Below are 22,352 nucleotides of genomic sequence, written 5' to 3'. Positions count from 1 at the left end.
TTTATTCAGAATTTCTTGAATTATATGCAGATCATGCCATTCTCTGAAACTGTTGTTACCCTTGTTGCAGAGCTGCTTAGGCCATGATGGTATTGATATTCATAATGGACTCCCAGAGTCCAAGTCCTTCTTTGATGTAGCTGTGCAGCACCTCAATGAGTATTTTGGCACTGGAGAGTCTGTTCTGCTAAAGAGGAAAACATTTTTTGAAGCTTGTCAGAAGCCCAATGAAACAATATGTAAGTTTTCATGTTCTTTGTGGCAGTTGGCCCAGGACTGTGAATTTGGTGACATTATGATAATCATGCTTGGAGATATTTTTGTGATTGGCATAGCCACAGGTGCTGACTTTTATTTTTCCCCATGGGTGTTCCAGCTCGACCCCGAGGTCCCACCCCCATTCCACCCCTTCCTCCGAGGCCCCTTCCCTGCTCCATCTCATCCTGCCCACACTCTGCCCCCTCCCCCAAAGTCCTCTACCCACTGCTCGCTGCTTTGCAACCTCCTCAAGCATCTCCTGCCAGCTGCCAAACAGTTGATTGGTGGTGGACTGAACAGCTGTGCCTGCTGGGTGCTGAGGACCCACTGTTTTTTTCCATGGGTGCTTGAGCCCCTGAGCACTCATGGAGTCTGCACCTATAGGCATAGCCAGAGTCAGTGATCTCCTGTGAGAAGGGTTGCTGGTGAAAGATGACAGAGCACTAACTTTGGACATGATGGTTACTAAGAGTGAGGCATTTGAGAGAACTCAGGCTGAAAGAGGTTCTAGTCTCAGATTGCTGCTACCTTTGTATCTACACTTAAACTGTCAGCTGCTCCTGTCGCCCGGAGTCATACAGCTACTCCAGCTCCACAGCCACAGCAGCAAAAGTTGCCAGCTACTCACTGTTTCTATTGCCACTTGGCTAATTTCTCTGCCTACCAGTCTAGAACTGCTAAGTGCTGGCTTATGGAAAGGAAGGACACTTTAAGTTAGTATGCCATGGTACATTGGTTCACGACGAGGGGAGGCCTGATGTTCATACTGTAACTCTGGGGCCACATGAGACTGTATTTACCAGGGACCCTGATTTGCCTTTTATACCATCTTCTCATGTGGCAAGGCACTGGAGCTGGTATCCTGTATTGTAGAAATTACTGGTACACCACTGAATGCATGATGGATTCAGGTGCTGAAGTTAACTTTCTCCTCTCTAGGTTAAGTCATGATCTGGACGTTCGCCTGACTACAGTGGTTATAAAAGCATGGAATTTGTGTGCTTTGTGGGCAGAGGGTGAAGCTATGTGCTCCGTGCTCCATAAAGACATAGCCTTGACTGCAAATTTTGCATTGTTAAAAGTGCTGCTGCTAACGCAGTTCCCATTATTGTCCAACAATCTATGCTTACAGCTTGGTATCAAGCATGAACTCACACAGGTCACCTCTGAGGTGGTTATGTCAGCTAGACTAGAAGGGGATACCACCACATCATGCAGAGACACCATGATTTATTTAATGCTAGTAATGTTTTGTCCACACCGTATGTGTACTCTCTGCAGTTGGATTCAAATGCTAAGCACTTTGCACCACCTGCATGTAATGAGCCTCCTTCCTTTGCGGGCAAGATCTGAGCAGAACTGCAATGCATGAACGATAGTGGTACTATTCAGGAGGTGGAAGGGCCTATGGATTGGAGCTCACCCCTGGGGATTGTATATAAGAAAAACGGTGACATTTGATGGTGCACGGATTTTAGGGCATTTAATAATATGTGAAACATAAGCAGTTTCAATTGCCAGCCATTAAAGAGATGGCATGCTGGGTAAATGGCTCACAGATTTTCTCTGTGTTAGATTACCAATCCGGTTATTGGCAAATACCTGATGCTGAAAGTTCACAGCTGTTATTGACTTCTATCACATTAACTTGGGACGTACTTCTATCAGTGACTCCCTTTTGGTTTAGTTTCTGCTCCTGAGGTATTTCAAAGATTGGTCTCTCACCTCCTTGATAATATCCAGGGGGCATGTTGCTATTTGGATGACATTCCCATCTTTGCTAAAATCCTTCCTGAGCATAATGCTATTCTGGATCAGGCACGAACCTGACTCCAACAAGCTGGCATGAAGTTAAATGTGTCCAAGTGCAGTTTTGCAAAAGATGCTGTCGTTTCTAGGGCATTCGCTGTTTGCCAATGGTGTGAAGCTGACGTGTGAATGGGTACCAGCTGTTGCTTTGCTATTGTTATCTACTGATTGTAACGATTTATGTTCATTCATTGGCCTTGATTGATACATAGGTTGCTGTGCTTTGCCCCATTTTAGCACCCTTACCAAACAGCTGTGGGCTTTAACCCAGAGGACGTGACAGTTGGTTTGGACTAAAGAGGCAAAGTAGGTTTTTGAAAACCTGTGTCAAACCCTCCATTGGATCCAAACCCATGCTTATTTTAATCCCAGGAAGCCCATAGTGGTTCAAATTGATGCAAGCAATTGTGGTCTGGGTACAATTCTGCTCCAGAGGGACAGCTGGTTATATTTGTATCTCGTACTCTCACCCAGACGCAAGCAAAGTATTCCCCAATTGAGCTAGAGTTCATGGTTTTTGCTATTATATGCTTCAAAGTCTAAAGTCTGCTTAGTGGGAAGACATTTAACCTTAGAAACTGATCACTTGTCTATTCTTGGCCTCCATCATAAGGCCTGCTGAGTGTGAAGCTGCAGCAGTGGATTATTCAGTTTCAGCAGTAGAACTTTGATTTGGTGTATTCAGATGCGCTTTCGAGAAATTCTGCTGGGCTGGCACACATCTGCAGAAATGGCAGAGTTCACCCCTATGCTTTTTACTGAAAGATTTACCAATTGACTCAGTGCAGACCCCTGACACCACTCTTCAAGATGCTGAACTGAACTGTGCAAGGTGATATGTGCTGTACAAGTGGGTTGGCCGGATTCTGTGACTTCCATGACCTCCGTGACATAAACGTAGCCTTAATTATAAATCTGATGTGTACCATTCTCAGGGAAATGGGATAGTGGAGAGACTGCACAGGACTTGGAAGAAGTATATAGCTTGCATACTGGACAAACATCAAGATACGCCCTTCCCTATTGCACTAAGTCTGCTTTATATAGTATTCGGAGTGCACCTCATGAAAATACTGGAGAAACCCCATTCCATCAGCTCTTCAGCCTACCTATGAGGACCAAGTTGTCTATGGTGATGGGAAAGGTTCATTTCACCTCTTTACCATCCTTGAAGCCGACTGATGTGACTAGGAAATATATGAGTTTCAACAAGTGTATCCCTGCAAGACTCATGAATTCTATCCTAGACAAGCAGTGTATGCTAGGTGCATGCTGGAAGAGTTTCCAATAATCGTGACTTGATCTTGTGGACTCCAGGGTGTGGCGCATGGCAGGGAGAACTCCTTGTAAAATATACTGCCTACTGAAAGGAGAACAGATGGAGAAGAAGACACTCCTTCTGTGCATGATGATGTCATGTGGTCAATGAGGAAAGTTGCACCACTGCAACAGTATCCACCTCCATAGCTGAATAACCTACAGCTTTGGGGTCACTTAATGCCTCCGGCAAGGTACAACTGAACTTCTGGGGAGAGCAGAAGGAAATTGTGTTGACTGGTATGTGTTACCTTCCTGCTCCCTGTTCCAGTTTGTTTCTGCTCCTGTATTCAATGTTCGAGTTCCTGTTCCCATGGGTGTGTGGGTGTGTAGCACTCGGTGTGTGCAGCTATTCAGGATCAGCTGCTCCATATCTGCCTTTCAGACTGCTATTATGTTTTGCTGAGTCTGTTGCTCACTTAACCGGTTCAGCATTATTACATATTTTGATTGACAACTCCCCTGTGCGTGTTGCTTTGTTTGTGTGGTGTTTTGGGATTGCTGTTCTGGGGCACATCTGAGCGTAACAGACAGGATATAGAATAGTAGCAATTATTTTATGCGTTACTTGATAGGCAAGTGATTTGCAAATATTTTCAGCTTTACTCCTCATTACATAAATTAATGTCTTGACCTGTACTTTACTACTATCTGTGCTAAGCTTCATGGCTGTTTGTAATCTGGTGAAGTTCTCTTTCTAGTTTGGGCCTTTCTGTGAGCTTATCAAACTGCATATCTTGTGGAGGGCAGAATTCAAAGTTTGCATTTTCTTTTTCATTTATTTATGCTGGTTCAGAATGAATCATCTCCAGACACCATGTCAAGGGCCACAGAAAGAGTTGCTTTCTTCTAATATTGAACAAGAGGCTATATAGAAAAAAGAAAACTGTATTATCTTAAAGCTATCCTGATTCTTTCTGCTTCATTGTTCAACTTCCACCTAGAATGTTTCCCAGCTCCATCCTGCCCGGCTTCCTACTACACTTTTAAAGAAACAGAACACACTTATTCTCACACCAAATTAATGTAGTTGCTGATGCACAGCAGTGGTGGATGGATTCCAAAGCAGAAATGGTAAAACAAAATGAAGCAGTGGGTGGAAACTAAAAGATTCTGTTCAATTAATTTTCTGTGCCAAATCAACACCAACATTGGCATATACCTAAACTAGGCAGGGCAGGCACCGGAAAGCATTCAAGTGACTACCAGATCCACTGCCCCTCCCTCTTGCTAAGTGACTGTAGGAGACAGCCATGGCCAAAGATAATGTTATTGTGAAGGCACCAGTTTAAAAACAAGGTGCAATCTTGTTTAATGGGAGGCTCACATGCATAGTTGGTCAATTCAGTGCATAGCCTAGGACAGTGGTCCCCAACATGGTGCCCGCGGGCACCATGGCGCCCGCCGGGGCACTTATGTGCGCCTGCCTAGTACCCAGCAGGGGAGAGAAGCCGCAGCCCCGCACCTGACAGGGACATAGATAGAACTCAGGCTGTGAGCATGGTGTTCTCTGTTCCCAGCAGGCGCGGGGCCTGCCTAGTGCCCAGCAGGGGAGACAAGCCACGGCCCCGCACCTGATGGGGACAGAGAACTCCAGGGCTGCAGGCTGCGGGCGCCAGTGTTCTCAGTCCCTGGCAGGCGCAGGGCAGTAGCTTAAGCCAGAGAAAAGCCGCAGCCCCGCACCTGCCAGGGACAGAAAACCCCAGGGCTGCAGGTTGTGGTCTCCAGTGTTCTCAGTCCCTGGCAGGTGCAGGGCCACGGCTTAAGCCACAGAGAAGTCAGGGCCCCACACAGCTGCGGGCGCCGGTGTCCTCTGTCCTCACGGCTTCTCTCTGGCTTCTCTCTTCTCTCTGGATTTATATATTATGCTATATTAAATATGATGATTTTTGTATTATTTAATGCACAAATACAAAATAAGCCTTGAAAAATTTTTGGCGCCCGCCACACTCTTCTGAAAACATGAATGTGCTACCGGCCACAAAAAGGTTGGGGACCACTGGCCTAGGAGTACTTTTGGATTCCTTGCTGACACTGAGATCTCACACCACAATAGCCACAAGTAATGCTTTCTGACATCTCCAGCTGCCTAAGAAAGTCTATGCCATTCTGGTAGACTAAGGCCTGGCCTCAGTTGTTTAAGCTTTTGTCACCTGTTGGCTGGATTTAATATACCTGGGTATGAAACCTCCATCTAGCGCAAAACTCTGCAGCACATTTCCTCAGCAACACAGGCTACCATGAGCATACCACACCTGTCCTCCGCTCTCTATGCTGACTTCCCTTAGAATTTTGAATCAAATTCAAGATCTCTCTCCTTTTATTCAAAGTACTCCATGGTCTGAGCCCAGGATATCTAAAGGATCTTCTTAAGCTCCAGGATGAAGACTGTGGCCGAAAACTTCGCTCCTCTGGTGCAATGGAACTCTCAAAAATAAGAATAAAGCTTGTCTGCATGAGAGACAGAAATTTCTCTGAGATTGGTCCAAGACTGTGGCATGAGCTCTCTCATGAACTAAGGACTATCACAAACCTCACCATCTTCCACTCCAAATGCAAGGTGTATTTCTTTGACAATTGCCTTCTTTAATACCAACACATAGCAACAGGTATATTTATGTAACAAAAATAAAACTGAAACACCCTACCAAAACAAACAACTTCATATGCTTGTCCCTCTGGGGAGCGGATGAGAGAACAAACAACACATGATGGATATGTAACCATGTTGCTTACTGCATTACTGGAAGACATGCAGATACTATGCTGATGAGCATGGTGTGAAAACCTGAATAGAATAGGATTTTAGACCATGAAGCCAATTGTTTTGTGGATCTTGGTTTCACAGCTGATGGGTTCATAAGATTATTGTGGAAAAAAGCAACTCTTCTCCTTTTGGGCCATTCTGGATCTAAATCACATATCCCTGATAAAACAAAGACAGCATTCCTTTGACTTCTTCAGGAACAAATACCAGGTGAGAATGTTTGCCTTGTTAGTTTTTGAAGCCTGAATGTGCTTTCCATTTCGCCAGCCACCTTCCTCCTCTTCGTGCACAAGTGCTGCAGATATCTTTTGACAGAGTCGAAACTGACAGCCATAAATCACATTCTTAAAAAAGTTGATTTCTTAGATTCTCCATTGAATACATATTGTTTATTTTTCATTTTTCTTTTCGTTTTTTAAAAAACATTGAAAATGTAAACAGATGTGGTCCATTCATTCATCACTCATAGAGATCTCTCTGTGACAAGGTGTACCAGCCCTGCACTGGGCCAGCAAGGATGGACCAATCACTGTGGGTTCAGGAGGCCATGACCCCTTTCCCCTGCTGCGCATGCTCCAGGTGGAAGAGCCAGATAAAAGGAGGCAGCCCAGCTCAGTTGGGGTTGGCTGAGGAGAAGGAAGTACATGTACTGCAGACTTCTCCAGAGGTGTCTGTGATGCTCCAGGCAGCAGAGCTGTGGACCCGGACCACGGTGCAGATGACTCATGGACTGTGGAGACTGCCGGGAACGCCAAGCCGCTGCCAGCCAAGGAGATGCCTGGGACACAATTTGTGGTAGGAAGTGATCCAGGGGATGTAGTAGAAACGGATACCTAAACCCTTAATGGGGAAGCCCCCGGCTTCTTAGGGCCCTGGTCTGAACCTGGTGGAGCAGAAGGGGCTGGGTTCCCCTGTCACACCCCATGGGCCATGTGGCATGGCTGCTGTTTGCTCTTGGAGGTTCAGGGGCCATAGACTGTTCATTTGCCCTGCTCTACCCAGGGGATACAGACTAATTGCTCTTCTGCTCTGCCCAAAAGGGCTGATTCCCCAATTGCTACTGTCTTCCCCATCCCAGAGACTCAGAGGCCATGGACTGTTTGTTTGCCCAACCCCACTGGGGGCTATAGACTGATCATCATTCTGTCCTGCCCAGAGTGTTGGCCCCAGCCCAGACACTCAGGGATACTGACTGTTTGCTCAGCCCCGCCAGGGGTCTGGAGTCCGCCAGGCTGCAATTACCTGATCTAACAGGGAATCCCAATGACTGGGTGGTGATGGGTACCAATCCCACACTGGGCCAATGGCCCCTCCGTCCCAACACATGCTCTTTCCAGTGCCTAAGAATGATTTAATAATTATTATTGTTATTATTATATTTATTTATTTATGAGTAAACTCATTAAGATCCAGATCCCATTATTGGTCATATCCATGTAGATCCAAAATAATTTCATTAACTTCAGTAACTGAGATCAGAATCTAGCCCTAAGCATATCTCTACCTCCCCTTCAGAAAATACCCACATTTATATACTTATAAGATGTAGCTGACTTTGAAGCTACTTTGAGTGCAAAAGTTTCGTAGGCTGCATGAGAAGAATGTGTTAGGGAATTTAGACTCAGCTGACCATAGCAATTAGAGGACAGGAAAAGCATTTAATCACTGGGTCCATTCCTACACAAGGACAGGATTCAGTTTTACTTTCAAGGACGTATAATTTATTAAACTGATTCATTAAATACATACTAGTTTCAAGGTTTCCCACTCTGATGAGTAACCATGATTAAGGCTAAGATTATATCACAAAGGTCACAGAAGTCATGGAATCCATGACTTCCAGCGACCTCCATGACATTGGGTGCCCCACAGCTGCCCAGCCGCTGCCGGCAGTGGGGGATCTTCAGTAGCCCAGCCTCCACGTGTGGCGGGACCCCCTGCAACTGACCAGCTGCTACCACTGGCGGTGACCCCTAAGCTGCCCAGCCACCACCAGCTGGCAGGGGTCCCCCTGCAGTGGATCAGCCGCTGCAAACAGCCTGGGCCCCACCGTAGCTCCCAGTTACCAGGGGCAGCAGGACCCCAGAGCTGCTCAGTGGCCATAGGCAGAGGGACCCCCTCTGTCATAAACAGATAAGTAAGAGTTAATAGAACAAAAGTGCTTCATATCTCTTTGCCTGTAAAGGGTTAACAAGAACAGTGAGCCTGGCTGTCACCTGACCAGAGGACCAATCAGAGGACAGGATACTTTCAAATCTTGAGGGAGGGAAGTTTTTGTGCTGTGCTGTTAGTTTTGGTTGTTGTTCACTCTGGGGGCTCAGAGGGACCAGACGTGCAACCAGATTTCTCTCCAATCTCCCTGATACCGGTTCTTATAGATTCAGACTAGTGAGTACTAGGTAGATAAAGCGAGTTAGGCTTATGTGTGTTTTCTTTATTTGCAAATGTGTATTTGGCTGGCAGGAGTTCAAATTGGTATTTTGCTGAAAGGATTTTAAGTTGTACTTGAATACTTAGGCTGGGAGGGTATTCCCAGTGTCTATAGCTGAAAGCCCCTGTAACGTATTCCATCTTAAATTTACAAAGATAATGTTTATTGTTTTTTCGTTCTTTAATTAAAAGCTTTTCTTGTTTAAGAACCTGATTGTTTTTTTTTATTCTGGTGAGACCCCAGGGGATGGGGTCTGGATCCACCAGGGAATTGGTGGGGAGAAAGGTTAATTTCTCTCTGTGCCAGGATTACTGTCTCTCTCAGGAAGAGTCTAGGAGGGGGAAAGAGAAGGAGGGAGGAAGGTGAATTGTCCTCTCTGTTTTGTGATTCAAGGAGTTTGAATCACAGTGATCTTCCAGGGTAACCCAGGGAGGGGAAGCCTGGGACAGGCAATGGTGAGGGAAAGGGTTTACTTTCCTTGTGTTAAGATCCAGAGGGACTGGGTCTTGGGGGTCCCCGGGCAAGGTTTTGGGGGGACCAGAGTGTACCAGGTACTGGAATTCCTGGTTGGTGGCAGAGCTACAGGTTCTAAGCTGGTAATTAAGCTTAGAGGAATTCATGCTGGTACCCCATCTTTTGGACGCTAAGGTTCAGAGTGGGGATTATACCCTCATTTTCCAGCCTCCGCCGCTAGCAGGCCCTGCCCTGAAGCTCCCCCTCCATAGGCTAGAGGGCCTACATCTGCCTATTGTCCGCCGAGTGAGTTCACTAGGCTCTAACTCTGCCTGTGGTCCCCTAGACTGTGTTTGGGTGCTCTACCCCTGCCTGAGCCTGGAGGACTTGTTGTCCGACCCTGACTAAGGGCCTTGACTCTTAATGATTTGTTTGCTGCTCAGCCCTGAGTGCAGGCCCAAGACCCAGACTCTGTACCGCCCCGCCCTGACTAAGGGCTGGACTTACTAACTGTTTATTTGCTGCTCACCCCTGAGTATAGGTCCCAGCCACTAACCCTTCACTACCCTGATTGCAGGCTAGAGACCCTAACTGCCTATTGCTCTACCTGGACTGCCGATCAGAGCTACAAGCCGAGAGTGACTCAGCTAATCCCCAACCGTGAGCAATGGCCTGCGACGTAGTGAGGTGGAGCGGCCTCCCACTGACGCAGAGGGAGAGGGTTCACTGCTAACCCACTACACTGTACCTTTATTTAAGAAAGGAGAAATAATTGATCCGAGCAATTACAGACCTGTTAGTCTGACTCAGTAGCTGTAAAGGCTTTAGAACAAAATGTGACTGAAAGAATAATTACATTCCTGGAGGCAGGGCCGGCTCTACAGTTTTTGCCGCTCCAAGCAGCGCGCCGAATTGCCACCGCGGGCGGCAGGGGCAGTCTGTGTGCCCTTATGGCGGCAGGCGCATTTCTGCGGTGGCGGCAATTTGGCGGCAGCTTCTATGTTTAGCTGAAGCCACCGCGGAAACACGCCTGCCACCCTAAGGGCACATGGACTGCCCCCACTGCCTGCGGCGGCAATTCGACGCGCTGCTTGGAGGCAAAACAAGGGGGATTGCCGCCCCTTGCAGATTGCCGCCCCAAGCACCAGCTTGGAATGCTGGTGCCTGGAACCAGCCCTGCCTGGAGGTAAATAGAAAAGGAGATTTAATGCAGTGTGGCTTTGAGAAGGGTAGATCATGCCAGACTAACCTAATTTCCTCCTTTGAGAAAAAAAATGATTTTATTGGATAAGGGAAATGCAGTAGATCTAATATACTAGGACTTCAGTAAAGCATTTGACACAGTACCACGTGGGAAATTATTAGTTAAATTAGAAAACATGGGGATTACAATTATTTTTTTAAGGTGGATAATCAAATTGACTAAAGGGGAGAAGGCAATGGGTTATGCTGAAATATGAACTATCAGAGTGGAGGGAGGTTATTAGTGGAGTTCTTTAAGGATCAGACTCAGGACCAACCTTAGCTAATATTGTTGTCAGTGAACTTGGCACAAAAAGTAGGTGTGTGCTAATGAAATTTGCTGATGAAAGTCGGGAGGCTCTGTCAATACAGAGGAGGAACAAAACATTATACAGGAAAATATGGATGACATTGAAGACTGGAGTGACAGGAATGGGATGAAATTCAATAGTGCAAAGTGCAAGGCCATGCCCTTAGGATCTAATAATAAGAATTTCTGCTACAAGTTGTGGGCTTCTCAGTTGGAAGTGACAGAGGAGGAAAGAGACCTGAGGGTGCAGGACAATCAAAGGATGACTGTGAGCCACCAATGTGATGTGACTGTGAAAAAGGTAAACATGATCCTACCTAGGATGTATTTGGCGAGGCATTTCTCCTAGTGATAGAGACTTAACAATACCACTGTACAAGGCACTGATGAAACCTCATTTGGAATATTGTGTGCAATTCTGGTCACTTGTATTCAAGACAGATGAATTCAAATTGGAACAGATGCAGAGTTACTAGGATGATCAGGGGAATGGAGGGCCTGTCTTATGAGAAGAAACCAGAAAGTCTTGGCTGGTTTAGCTTAGCAAAAGGAAGGCTGAAATGGGTCAGGAATCAGAAAAGGATTTCCTCTCTCCTCCCACTATATTCTGGTTTTGTTTTTGTTCATTGTTTTGTCGTCTTCTTCTGAAGCATCAGGGATGGCCACAGCTGGAGATGGGACACTGGATGGGGTGGGCCAGTGCTCTGAGGTGTCACCAAACATCCTCTCTGTCATTTGCTTGGCTGGCTGGTTCTTGCCCACTTGCTCAAGTTCCAACTGATCCCCATATGTGGGGTTAGAAAGGAATATCCTCCCAGGTCAGATTTTTTTTTTTTGGGCCTTCTTTTGCAGTGTGGGCTGCTGGAAACTCATTTAATCAATTCTCTGCTGTTATAGGGGCTTGGTGCACCTCAGTCCCTCTTATTATCTGCTTGTGACACATAATAATTTAATCTTCTGTGGTCTGAAATATTTTGGTCTCATTTCCATTGCTGGGTTTAGTGTGTAGGTGCTGGCTTGTGTTGGTGGTCTGCGATATACAGGAAGTCAGACTAGAGCAGTGGTTCCCAAACTGTGGAGCGTGCGCCCTTTGTGGGTCATGGAGGAATGTTCAGAGGGGTGCGGTGGGGTCTGGGCCAGCCTCCACATGGAGCAGGGAGGGAGCGCCACTCAGCCCCGCTCTGCCCCCAGCCCCACCTCCAGCCTTGGCTGCAGTCTCCCAGCCCCCAGCTCCTGGCCCAGCCATGGCCTGCCCTCAGCCCCTGGCTCCCCGCCCTGACTGCAGTCCCACCCCCAGCCACAATCCCCAGCTCCCAGCCCCAGCCGCAGCTCTGTCCCCAGCTCCCAACCATGGCCCTGCTCCCTGCCCTGACTGCAGACTGCGGCTCTCAAAGGGGCATGGGCAGATTACATTCAGGTAAGAGGGGGTGCGATTTAAAAAGTTTGGGGACCACTGGACTAGATGATCTGGTGGTCCCTTCTGGCCTTAAATTCTGTAACTCAAGAGAGAAACCATTTCTTTGCAAAAAGAACAGGAGTACTTGTGGCACCTTAGAGACTAACAAATTTATTTGAGCATAAGCTTTTGTGGGCTACAGCCCACTTTATTGGATGCATTCAGTGGAAGATACAGTAGGAAAATATATATACACACACACAGAGAGAACATGAAACAATGGGGTATTGCCATACACACTCTCAAGAGCAGGATCAGTTAAGGTTAAGCAGGAGAGAAAAAAACTTTTTGTAGTGGTAATCAAAATGGTCCATTTGCAGCAGTTGACAAGAAGGTGTGAGGAACAGTGGGGGAAGGGGGGAAATAAACACACCTTTGCACACCCCTTTAAGATGGCACTTTTTCTTTCTGATCATTTCAGGCACTTCCATATAACAATCAAATAGCAGCTGGAGTAGGAAAATGAACAATATATTCTTGACAGCACGAGTAAGTCATGGTTCCCTCAGGCCATCAGAAAAGGGAAGTAAGAACAGCTGGAACAGTGACAAGGGGAAATCACCTTTTCTTTGCCCACCCCTTATTTGTTTTACAAGGTGGCTGTTTAGGGGTGGGGAGGGGACACAGGATTCCCACCCTAGAGCTTCCTCATTTTGAAGTCCTGGAATGATGTGTGTGGAAAAAGTAAATGAATTAGCCTTCCAATGCAATCTATTCCAGTTACGTAAGAGACCTTTATGCCGTGCTGCTTTGCTGTTTCAGGACAATTCCAATAGATGGCAGCACATGATCCACCCTGGACTAGTCTACACAGAGATGAATATCCTATATACCTGTAATATATTGAGCAGAAGATACAATGAAAGGTTCTTTTCTTCTCTAATGGCACAGGGAAAATTAAATGCAAACTGGCCATTCTTTTGAATGAAAGTTATCCATGTAAATATTCTGCAAGACAACAAAAGACTAGATCCCTATGTTTTTCCAACAAGAAAATATGATGAAGAAAGTAAAACATAAACAGTTGTTTAATTGCCAGCATGAAAGTTAAACACCCTTGAGTCAGTGGTAGAGCCCGGTTTGCAGTGGAAAGGTGGGACGGGTGATGAATCATTAGTGATGGGCTGGAGAGTAAACCCACCCCTCAGTCACCTGGCAGCAGTGGCTCCTGTTCTGTGGAGCTGGGACTAGGTGGCTCCTTACTCCAGATGTTTCGACATGGCCCACAGAATGGCTTCCATCATGATGGAAGGGCAACTAAGCCAAATTTGAGTGAGTGGCATTGAGACATAGCCAATGGGGTTTCAGTGCCACACAATCCCATTTATCAAGTTGCAGTCCCACAGGACAGGAACCACTGCTGCCAGATGAGCACTGTGGGAGTTCATTCTCCCACCCTGAAATGGCACCACACAGACATCTAAAGGTTACCAGGAGGGACAGTCCAGTCTGCCCCCTCTACTCCAATTCTCTATTAGCTCCACCACTGCCTTGAGCTTTGGGAAGGCCAAGCTCTGGATCTAAGATTTGTGTCTCAAGCCTATCTCTATACTTACTAACTGATCCAGCTGAATCCATAGAAGAACGTGTTGCACCACAGGAACAAGAATTACCTTACTTGCTTCATGCAGTACACTCAGGGCACAGCTCAAATCAACAGTTACAGTCTACTGCAGTCACAGATTTCAAGCCATAGATTAGGCTTTCTTTGGAAAGATGGTCCAGTCTAGTGGCCAGGGGCGCTAGGTGAAGATTTAAGAGGGTACAATTCCTAGTTTAGCTATGGATTTCCTGTGTAGGCTGGACAAGTTACTCAGTGTCTCCTGATCCTCAGTTCCCCAGCTGTAAAAAGGAGGTAACATTTTCCTACATCACCAGGGAGTTGCAAGCACAAAAATCCCTTAATGATCATGAGGTGCTTAGCTACAATGGTGATGAATTAGAGACAGGTAGATTTGCAATAAACTTAAGTCAGCAGACTGCAAAAATACTACAGATATTTAAAATGTACTTGCTTTTATAAGAGTAAATTCACCCACTAAAACTACAGCAGTCAGTCATCATGTTGCATGCAGTGTTCTCCCTGGTAGAAAATACAAGACTCAGGCCTGGTCCACACTACAGCGTTAAATCGATTTAAACAGCGTTAAATCGATTTAACGCTGTACCCGTCCACACTACAAGGCACTTTAAATCGATTTTAAGGGCTCTTAAAATCGATTTCTGTACTCCTCCCCAACAAGAGGAGTAACCCTAAAACCGATATTACTATATCGATTTAGGGTTAGTGTGGATGGAAATCGAAGTTATTGGTCTCATTCTTTTACTGAGCTACCCAGAGTGCACCGTTCCGGAAATCGATGGTAGCCCAGGACCATGGACGCTCACCACCGAATTAATGTGCCGTAGTGTGGACGCGTAAAATCGATTTTATAAAACCAGTTTTATAAAACCGGTTTTAATAATTTCGATTTTATGCTGTAGTGTAGACGTGGCCTCAGGTTTAATGACTATAAAAGGGATTGTTTACGGAGGCTGCAGGGAAGAGATGAGGTCCTGCAGTTCTCCCTGGACCTATAGCTTCCGGATTAAACAGCCTGTGATGCTTTGTGCTACCACACAGGATCTCCTGAGTCCTGGTCTAGAAGCAGTCACAGATGGGACTGCTGATTACACTATAGTGTAGAACCACATGGGACTGCTGATTACACTATAGTGTAGAACCACAGAAATAAGGTGTTTCACAGATAAGACAGAAAAAAACATGAAATCATATCACACTGTGCACATACCATAGATTTTTAGTCTTCTTTAGCTGAATATAATATCAGATCTGTTACTCCTGCAACAGAGAGCAGCAATCTACCCACAGCCGCCTCTCCACAGAAGTCCTGCAAGCCCCCTTTGCCTTTCTGCCATTTTCAAACCTTCGTCAAAATCCTTTGCTAGTTATACTGATCTAATGGATAAAAATTGCACCTTGTTTTCGAAGTAAGCAAGATCTCTTTCTAGCTGGAGCTCTAAAGCTTTCCCCTCCTGAAGTAAAACAGAGAGAGAGAGAGAGAGAGAGAATTGGAATTATTTTGAAGAAAATGAAGCTAAATGTTAGGGTGACCAAATGTCCCGATTTTTTAGGGACAGTCCAGATTTTTGGGTCTTTTTCTTATATAGGCTCCTATTACCCCCCACCCCCTGTCCTGATTTTTCACTTTTGCTGTTTGGTCACCCTACAAAATGTAAAGTGAAGATTAAAGACAATAAAACTTGAAAGAAAGGTGGACAGACTGTAGGGTTCCTTGAGACAAGACGTGACAGCCACACATCTACCTTTGGGGCAGACTCTTTTTCTTCTGTGTATTAGTGTATTACCCTGCCATATACCACCTTTGCTAGGCCTCCTTCTTCACACCTGTTCTGCTTGGGCATCATTCACACCACAAGGATGGCATGGTATAGAGTGTAAATGAGCAAAAGTAAATGCACCACTGACATGGCATAGGCATCAGTGCGAACAGAATATGGCTTCATTCCTTTCTCCTACTCTTCAGCTGTATTTGTTTGCTGCTCTCTCTGGCTTACAGTGCAGCTGATGTCCTCGGAGCACTTGAGTCTTTCTATATTCTATCTGCTATCCCGCCTCTTCCAACAGTGGTAGCACACCAATGCCCCAGAAAGCTGTCACCTTGTCACTTCACAATGGATCAGCTCGTCCCCAGTCTTTGTGTGGGTGCATAGCATAGGGAGAGGGAAGAGTGAATGGCGCTTTCCTCCCTGCACTTCCAACCAGGGTTCAGGACAACTGTACTCAGTCCCACTAAGCTGAAAGGCCCTTCCGCCCCCACCTGCTACACTATCACACAGAACTGGATGGGGATACTGGGGAGTAGGCTGCCCCAGTTTAAGAGCTGGGACAGCTTGCAAACTCTCCTATGCAGTGGAGCTCAGGAAGAGATTTAGCAAATCTGCACAACTCCCCACCCCTGCCAAATGGCAAAATACACAATCTGGTTCAATGGGAACAACAGTCCCATCCTAGCATGCCAGGCAGTGAGAAGGATGAGAATGGAATGAGGACTCAAGGGTGGTAAAGATTCATAGATTCAGATCTTATAAGGTCAGACTCAGAAAGGACCATTGTAATTATCTAATCTGACCTCCTATATAACACAGGCCATAGAACTTCCCTGAATTAATTCTTATTTTAACCTGAGCATGTTTTTTTTTTTTTTTGCAAAAACATCCGATATTGATTTTTAAACAATTCCAGTGATGGAAAATCCACCAGAACTCTTGTTAAATTGTCCTAAGTGTTAATTAACCTCATTGTTAAAAAGTTGCACCTCATTTCTGAGTTTGTCTAACTCACAGGTTCTCAAACTGCATTGTACTGCAACCCTCTTCTGAAAACAAAAATTTCTACATGACCCCAGGAGTGGGGACCAAAGCCTGAGCCCACTCCCAGATCGCGGGGTGGGGGGAGCAAAGACAAGGCCCAAGGCCTTCAGCCCCAGGTGTGGTGGGGGGAAAAGCAGAAGCCCAAGGGCTTTAGCCTCAAGAAGGGGGTGCCTATAAACTGAGCCCCACCATCCTGGGCTGAAGCCAAAGCCAGAGCCCCACCACTCAGGGCTGAAGCCCTTCAGTTTCTGCGTTGGCCCTGGCCCCCAGCAAGTCTAATGACAGCCCTGGTGACCCCACTAAAACAGGATCACAACCCGCTTTGGGGTCCTCCTGATCCACAGTTTGAGAACCCCTGGTCTAACTTCAACTTTCTAGCTGTTTGACCTTGTTTTACCATTGACTGCTAGATTGAAGAGTCCTCTCTTGTCACATTTCTGTCCCCATGTAGATACTTATATATTGTGATCAAGTCACCCCTTAAACTTTTTGTTAAACTAAACAGATTGAACTCCTGGGAGTCTATCACTATAAGACATGTTTTCCAATCCTTAACCAGTCTTGTGGCTCTTCTATGAGCCCTCTCCAATTTACCAACATCCTTCTTGAATTGTGGGCATTCAGCAGCAGTCATGCCAGTGCCAAATCTCGAGGTAATATAACCTTCCTGCTCCTATCGATAGTCCCTTGGTTATACACCCAAGGATTGCTTTTGCTTCCGTGCCGCACTGCGGGCTCATGTTCAGCTGATTCCACCTCGACTCTCAAATCTTTTCAGAGTCACCGCTTCCCAGGATAGAATCCCCCATCCTTTAAATACAGCCTACATTCTTTGTCCCTAGGTGTAACCATCTTATCAAGCAATCCAGATCATTCTGTATCAGTGACTTATTCTCTTCATTATTCAGAGCTTTATCTTAAAGGCTTTCTTATTCTGGGACAAGAGTGCCCACAGAGAGGATTATACCACTTTAACTGTAGTGGTTTAAATTCATACTGTTAACTTATACTGGTCTTACTTTCGTGTGTAGACAAGCCATAAATACTGGGCTCCACTTAAGAGTTTTGCTGGCTATGTCAGTTAGGAGTGTAGAAAAATCATTCCCCAATTGACATTGCTGGGCTGGCAAAAGCCCTAGTGTAGATGCAGCTATACTGCCAAAAGGTCCTTTTCTGATATAGCTTATTTCAGTTGGGGAACTGGTCTAAGCTATACTAGTACTCTTCTGCTGGTATAAATTGCATCTCCATTAGGAGGGTTTGCCACTATAGCTATACCAGTAAACTCTTTCTAGTATAGGCAAAGCCTTAGACAATCTTCCATTTTAGTAAGAGACATTTTAGTTTCCTTTGAACTTTGGGTGAATTTGGCTTACATTACCAATATAGCCATGAAATATGTGTTCATGGACACTGTTAAAGTCCCAAGTTCAGATCCTGAGGGTACATTTATCGTAACATCCTCTCAGCCACAGAAATATTTTGCTGGACACTCATAAGAACATAAGAATGGCCCTACTAGGTCAGACCAAAGGTCCATCTAGCCCAGTATCCTGTTTTCTGACAGTGGCCAGTTCCAGGTGCCCCAGAGGGATTGAACAGAACCATGGAAGCCAACTTCTCTTCTGTCTGGTGGGTTCTCAACCCACCCGCCTCCCCCGCCCCTGGCCCCACCACTGCCAAGTCTCTTCCTGCCCCTGCACCACCCTCAACCCACTCCCATTGCACCCCCTTCCCCCAAGTCCCCACCCTTTCTCTGTCTCCTCCCCTGAGCGTGCCATATCCCTGCACCGCCCCCTCCCTCCTGGAAAGTCCTAAGCACCGCCAACCAGCTGTTGTGGGGGGGAGAAGGAGGTGAGGAGAGAGGAGTTTGGCTGCGGGTGGGTGCGGCACACCAGCTAATTTTTCCCTGTGATGGCACCTATGAACAGAACAAGTAGTCATCAAGTGAGCCATCCCCTGTTGCCCATTCCCAGCTTCTGGCAAACAGAGGCTACGGACACCATCCCTGCCCACTCCTCTTACTTACACTGCTTTGACACCTATGTAACTCCATTGCCTTGGATGGAGTTACTCCTGATTTACACCAGTGAAAGCGAAAGGAGAATCTGGCAAACTGATGTTTCTTTATTGAAATTGAGCTCTTTAGTATGCATTTGTAAGACAAACATAATTTTAAAAGGTTTCAGAGTAGTTTAAAAGGTATTTGCTAACATCTAAAGGTGCATAAAGGATGTGTCTTCCATTCAGTGGCATCGCCTTTGTGGAATGCAGGCAATCACCATTTATGAAGATATTTTTTTCCTAGAGTGAGCTTTTAAAATTCCTTTCCCAACCATTACCACAAGGCAACTGCTTTCTCTTACTTAAGGTCCTTTGGCATGCAAATAAGGCATCCATTAGTTTCATCTACAGAGTCAGCTACAAGAGTTTTCATCTGCATCCTGGAAGTTATTAAAGATGTCTCTGTTTCTCCATCATTCCAGTCTATAATAAATATGACTTCTAATGAACATTGCCCACCTTCTACAATAACACTCTGCATCACTACAGCACTACAGCATTGCCCTGCCTGCAGCCAGACCCTACCTCCAGTCAGCCCCTGCCCTGCCTTCAGCCAGCCCCATGTCCACTGGTGCCCTGCAGTTCCCAGGGCAGTAACCTTGCACACCTGCTTCAATGAGGGGGGCAGGGAGCAGCTGGGACCCACATATGTGCACACCACTAGGGTGACCAGACAGCAAGTGTGAAAAATCGGCACAGGGGATGAGGGGTAATAGGGCCCTATATAAGAAAAAGACCCAAAAATCAGGACTGTCCCTATAAAATCAGGACATCTGGTCACCCTAGCACACCCCCAGGGGGTGTCCGGGACCCACACATGTGAAATACATATAGTTTTGCATCATCTGCAATTTCTGCCACCTCACTGTTTACCCATTTTTCCAGATCATTTATGAATATGTTGAACAGTAATGGTCCCAGACCCCAAGAGGCGATAGCTAGGTTGACAGGAGAATTTTTCACCCCCAAGTAACATAGTTATACCAACCTAATTTCTTAATATAGTCCAGGTCTTACTATAATGAAGGGCAGGGGTAGCTCCAGGCACCAGCACGCCAAGCGCGTGCTTGGGGCAGCAAGTCACGGGGCGCTCTGCCAGTCGCCGCGAGGGCGGCAGGCAGGCTTCCTTCGGCGGCTTGCCTGTGGAGGGTCCGCTGGTCCCGTGGCTTTGGTGGACCTCCCACAGCCTACCTGCCGTGCTTGGGGCGGCAAAATGCCTAGAACCGCCCCTGGCGAAGGGAGAGGCTCTCCCACTGCTGTAGTTAATCCACCTTCCCGAGAGGTGGTAGCTAAGTGGACAGAAGAATTCTTATATTGACCTAATGCTGTCTACACTGGCGGTTTTGTTGGCTTGACTATGTCTCTCAAGAGTGTGGATTTTTCACACCCCTGAGTGATGCAGCTATGTCAATGTAACTTTTCAGTGTAGACCAGCCATCGGTCTCCATTATAAGGAATATAGTCTCCCCTTGGAATAATAGAAATTTTTCATGCAGAACAAGTGGAGAATATATACATATGACTCTCAGAAGTCACTGCAAAAAGATTGAGGATATCTATACCAATCTCATCACACACACTGTCCTCCCCTCTGTCAATGATGCTAGCCTCAGAAAACCTGTTCGTCTCTTTATCCCATTTCCTTCTCTGTATCTTTTTCTGTAGCTTTGCTTAGAATGCTCTTCCTGTCAGGTACGGAGCTATATATACTGAATAAGAAAAATTATTAGTGTAACAACAATATTTAGAGAGAAGTCTAAGCTGCAGAATTCAACTTCAGATTCACATGGGAATCTGAGCATCCCCAAAGCTCACCAAGGACTTTGGGTCCAGTGTCCTGATTCAGTACAGGCCCGTCTCTATTTAAAATTGATTTTGTACATTGTCAAGTATTTGAAATACATGTATGTCTCATCTATTTTATGAAACTAAGTATGACCTATGATTTCTTTCCTAAATGGGCTTATGAGTTTCTCTCTTTCTGATTGGTGACTTATCTTGATGAGATGTTATTTGGGATCATTAAGTCAATTTCTCTCATTTCCACAGGTGTTTCTATTTGACTGGTTTTGTAGAAACGTGGGAATATATTTGGCCAGTTTACATTCTTGCCTTCTGCTGTGTTTCGTATGGAAATAAATGTTATTCTGCAGGGTGACCATTTAGTTTTTGACATACTGCTTCTACTCTTTTTTGTGTCCCTTTTCCATTGGAATGGTTCATTCTGCACTCATAGGTTTTAAAGATATTGTGACAGGGTCAGGCCAGATGGCTACAGGAGAGTGGTGGAAGGTAGATACATTAGCCCTAGATTAAGCAGGTCCTTTTTCCCTTGGTAAAATAACAGGGACTATTCCAGAACAACCAGGAACCTGCTAGAACCAATTAAGGCAAGCAGGCTAATTAGGACACCAGGAGCCAATTAGGAAGCTACTAGAACCAATTAAGGCAGGTAGGCTAATCAGGGCATCTGGTTAAAAAGAAAGGCCTCCCTTCAATTAGGAAGAGGCATGTAAAGAGCTGGGAGTGAGAGGACATACTGCTGGAGGACTGAGGTATACAAATGCCATCAGGCATCAGGAAGAAGGTTCTGCAGTGAGGACAAAGAAAGTACTGAAGGGAGTTAATGGGGAAATGGCCCAGGGAGTTGTACAGGAGACATTGTAGACAGCTGTGATGCACAGGGTCCTGGGCTGGAACCCAGAGTAGAGGGCAGGACCAGGTTCCCCCCATCTCCCCAACTCCCTATTTGACGCAAGAGGAGTTGACCTGGACTGTGAGTCATATCAGAGGGGAAGGTCTCTAGGAGGGACAACAGAGACTGCAGGGATTGTTCTCCTCCCTTTCCTCCATGCTGGCCAGTGATGAGGTTAGCTGAGTGAATGGCAGGTTTGAGCCAGTGGCAAAAGCGGCCAAATTGAGGTCTGCCGTGAACCTCTGAGGCAAGCAAATCTGCCAGAAAGTGCAGGACCCACCAAAGCAGAGGAGGAACTTTGTCACCTTATACATATGAAATAATTAAAGATGTCAGTATGGATGATACAGTCTCAAAAGATTCATGAAACACCAGTAGCAAAACAGAATTCCAGTGACACTTACTATTTCATTGGCACAGCACTGAAAAGCAGCAACCAAACATAGCTGTGCAACGAGATTAAAGTGAAGCCTGGTTTACATTACAGAGTTAGGTTGACATAAGACAGTTTACGTCGACCTGTTGTGTAGGTGACTACACTACAATGTTCGTCCTGCTGCTTTAGGTCACCCGCTACAGCAACCTAATAAATCCACTTCCACAAGAGGCATAGCACTTAGGTTGATGTAGTTAGAGAAATACAGTGTCAGTGCAGACACTGCATTGCTTATGTTGACATTAGTGGCCTCAAGGAGGTATCCCACAATGCCCCACTGTGACCGCTCTGGTCAACTTTTTGAGCTTTGCTGTGCAGTGGCCAGGTAGACAGAAACACATCCCTCCTTTTTTGAAGTTCCAGGAATTTTTGAAATTCCATTTCCTGTTTGCTTGGTGTGGAGAGCTCATCTAGCAACTGCCCAGCTGACCATGCTGGCTCCACGCAGCAAATGCACTCCTGCCTGGGGTACACCAGAGGTAGTGGATCTCCTGGGTCTGTGGGGAGAGGAGGCTGTGCAGTCACAGCTCTGATCCAGCCATAGGAACTTCAAAATCTATGGCCAGATCACTCCGTGCATGGTGTAGAAGGGCTACTGCAGGGACACACAGCAGTGCTGCATGAAAGGCAGTGAGCTGTGGCAGGCGTACCATACGGCAAGGGAAGCAAATAGTCCCTCTCTGGTGTGGAGCCATAGCCATGCAGCTTCTACAAGGGCC

This window comes from Gopherus flavomarginatus, chromosome 4 (genome assembly GCF_025201925.1).
Source record: "Gopherus flavomarginatus isolate rGopFla2 chromosome 4, rGopFla2.mat.asm, whole genome shotgun sequence".
NCBI classification, from domain to species: domain Eukaryota; kingdom Metazoa; phylum Chordata; order Testudines; family Testudinidae; genus Gopherus; species Gopherus flavomarginatus.
The sequence above is the reverse complement of the archived record's forward strand: the minus strand, read 5'-3'. Positions refer to the sequence as shown.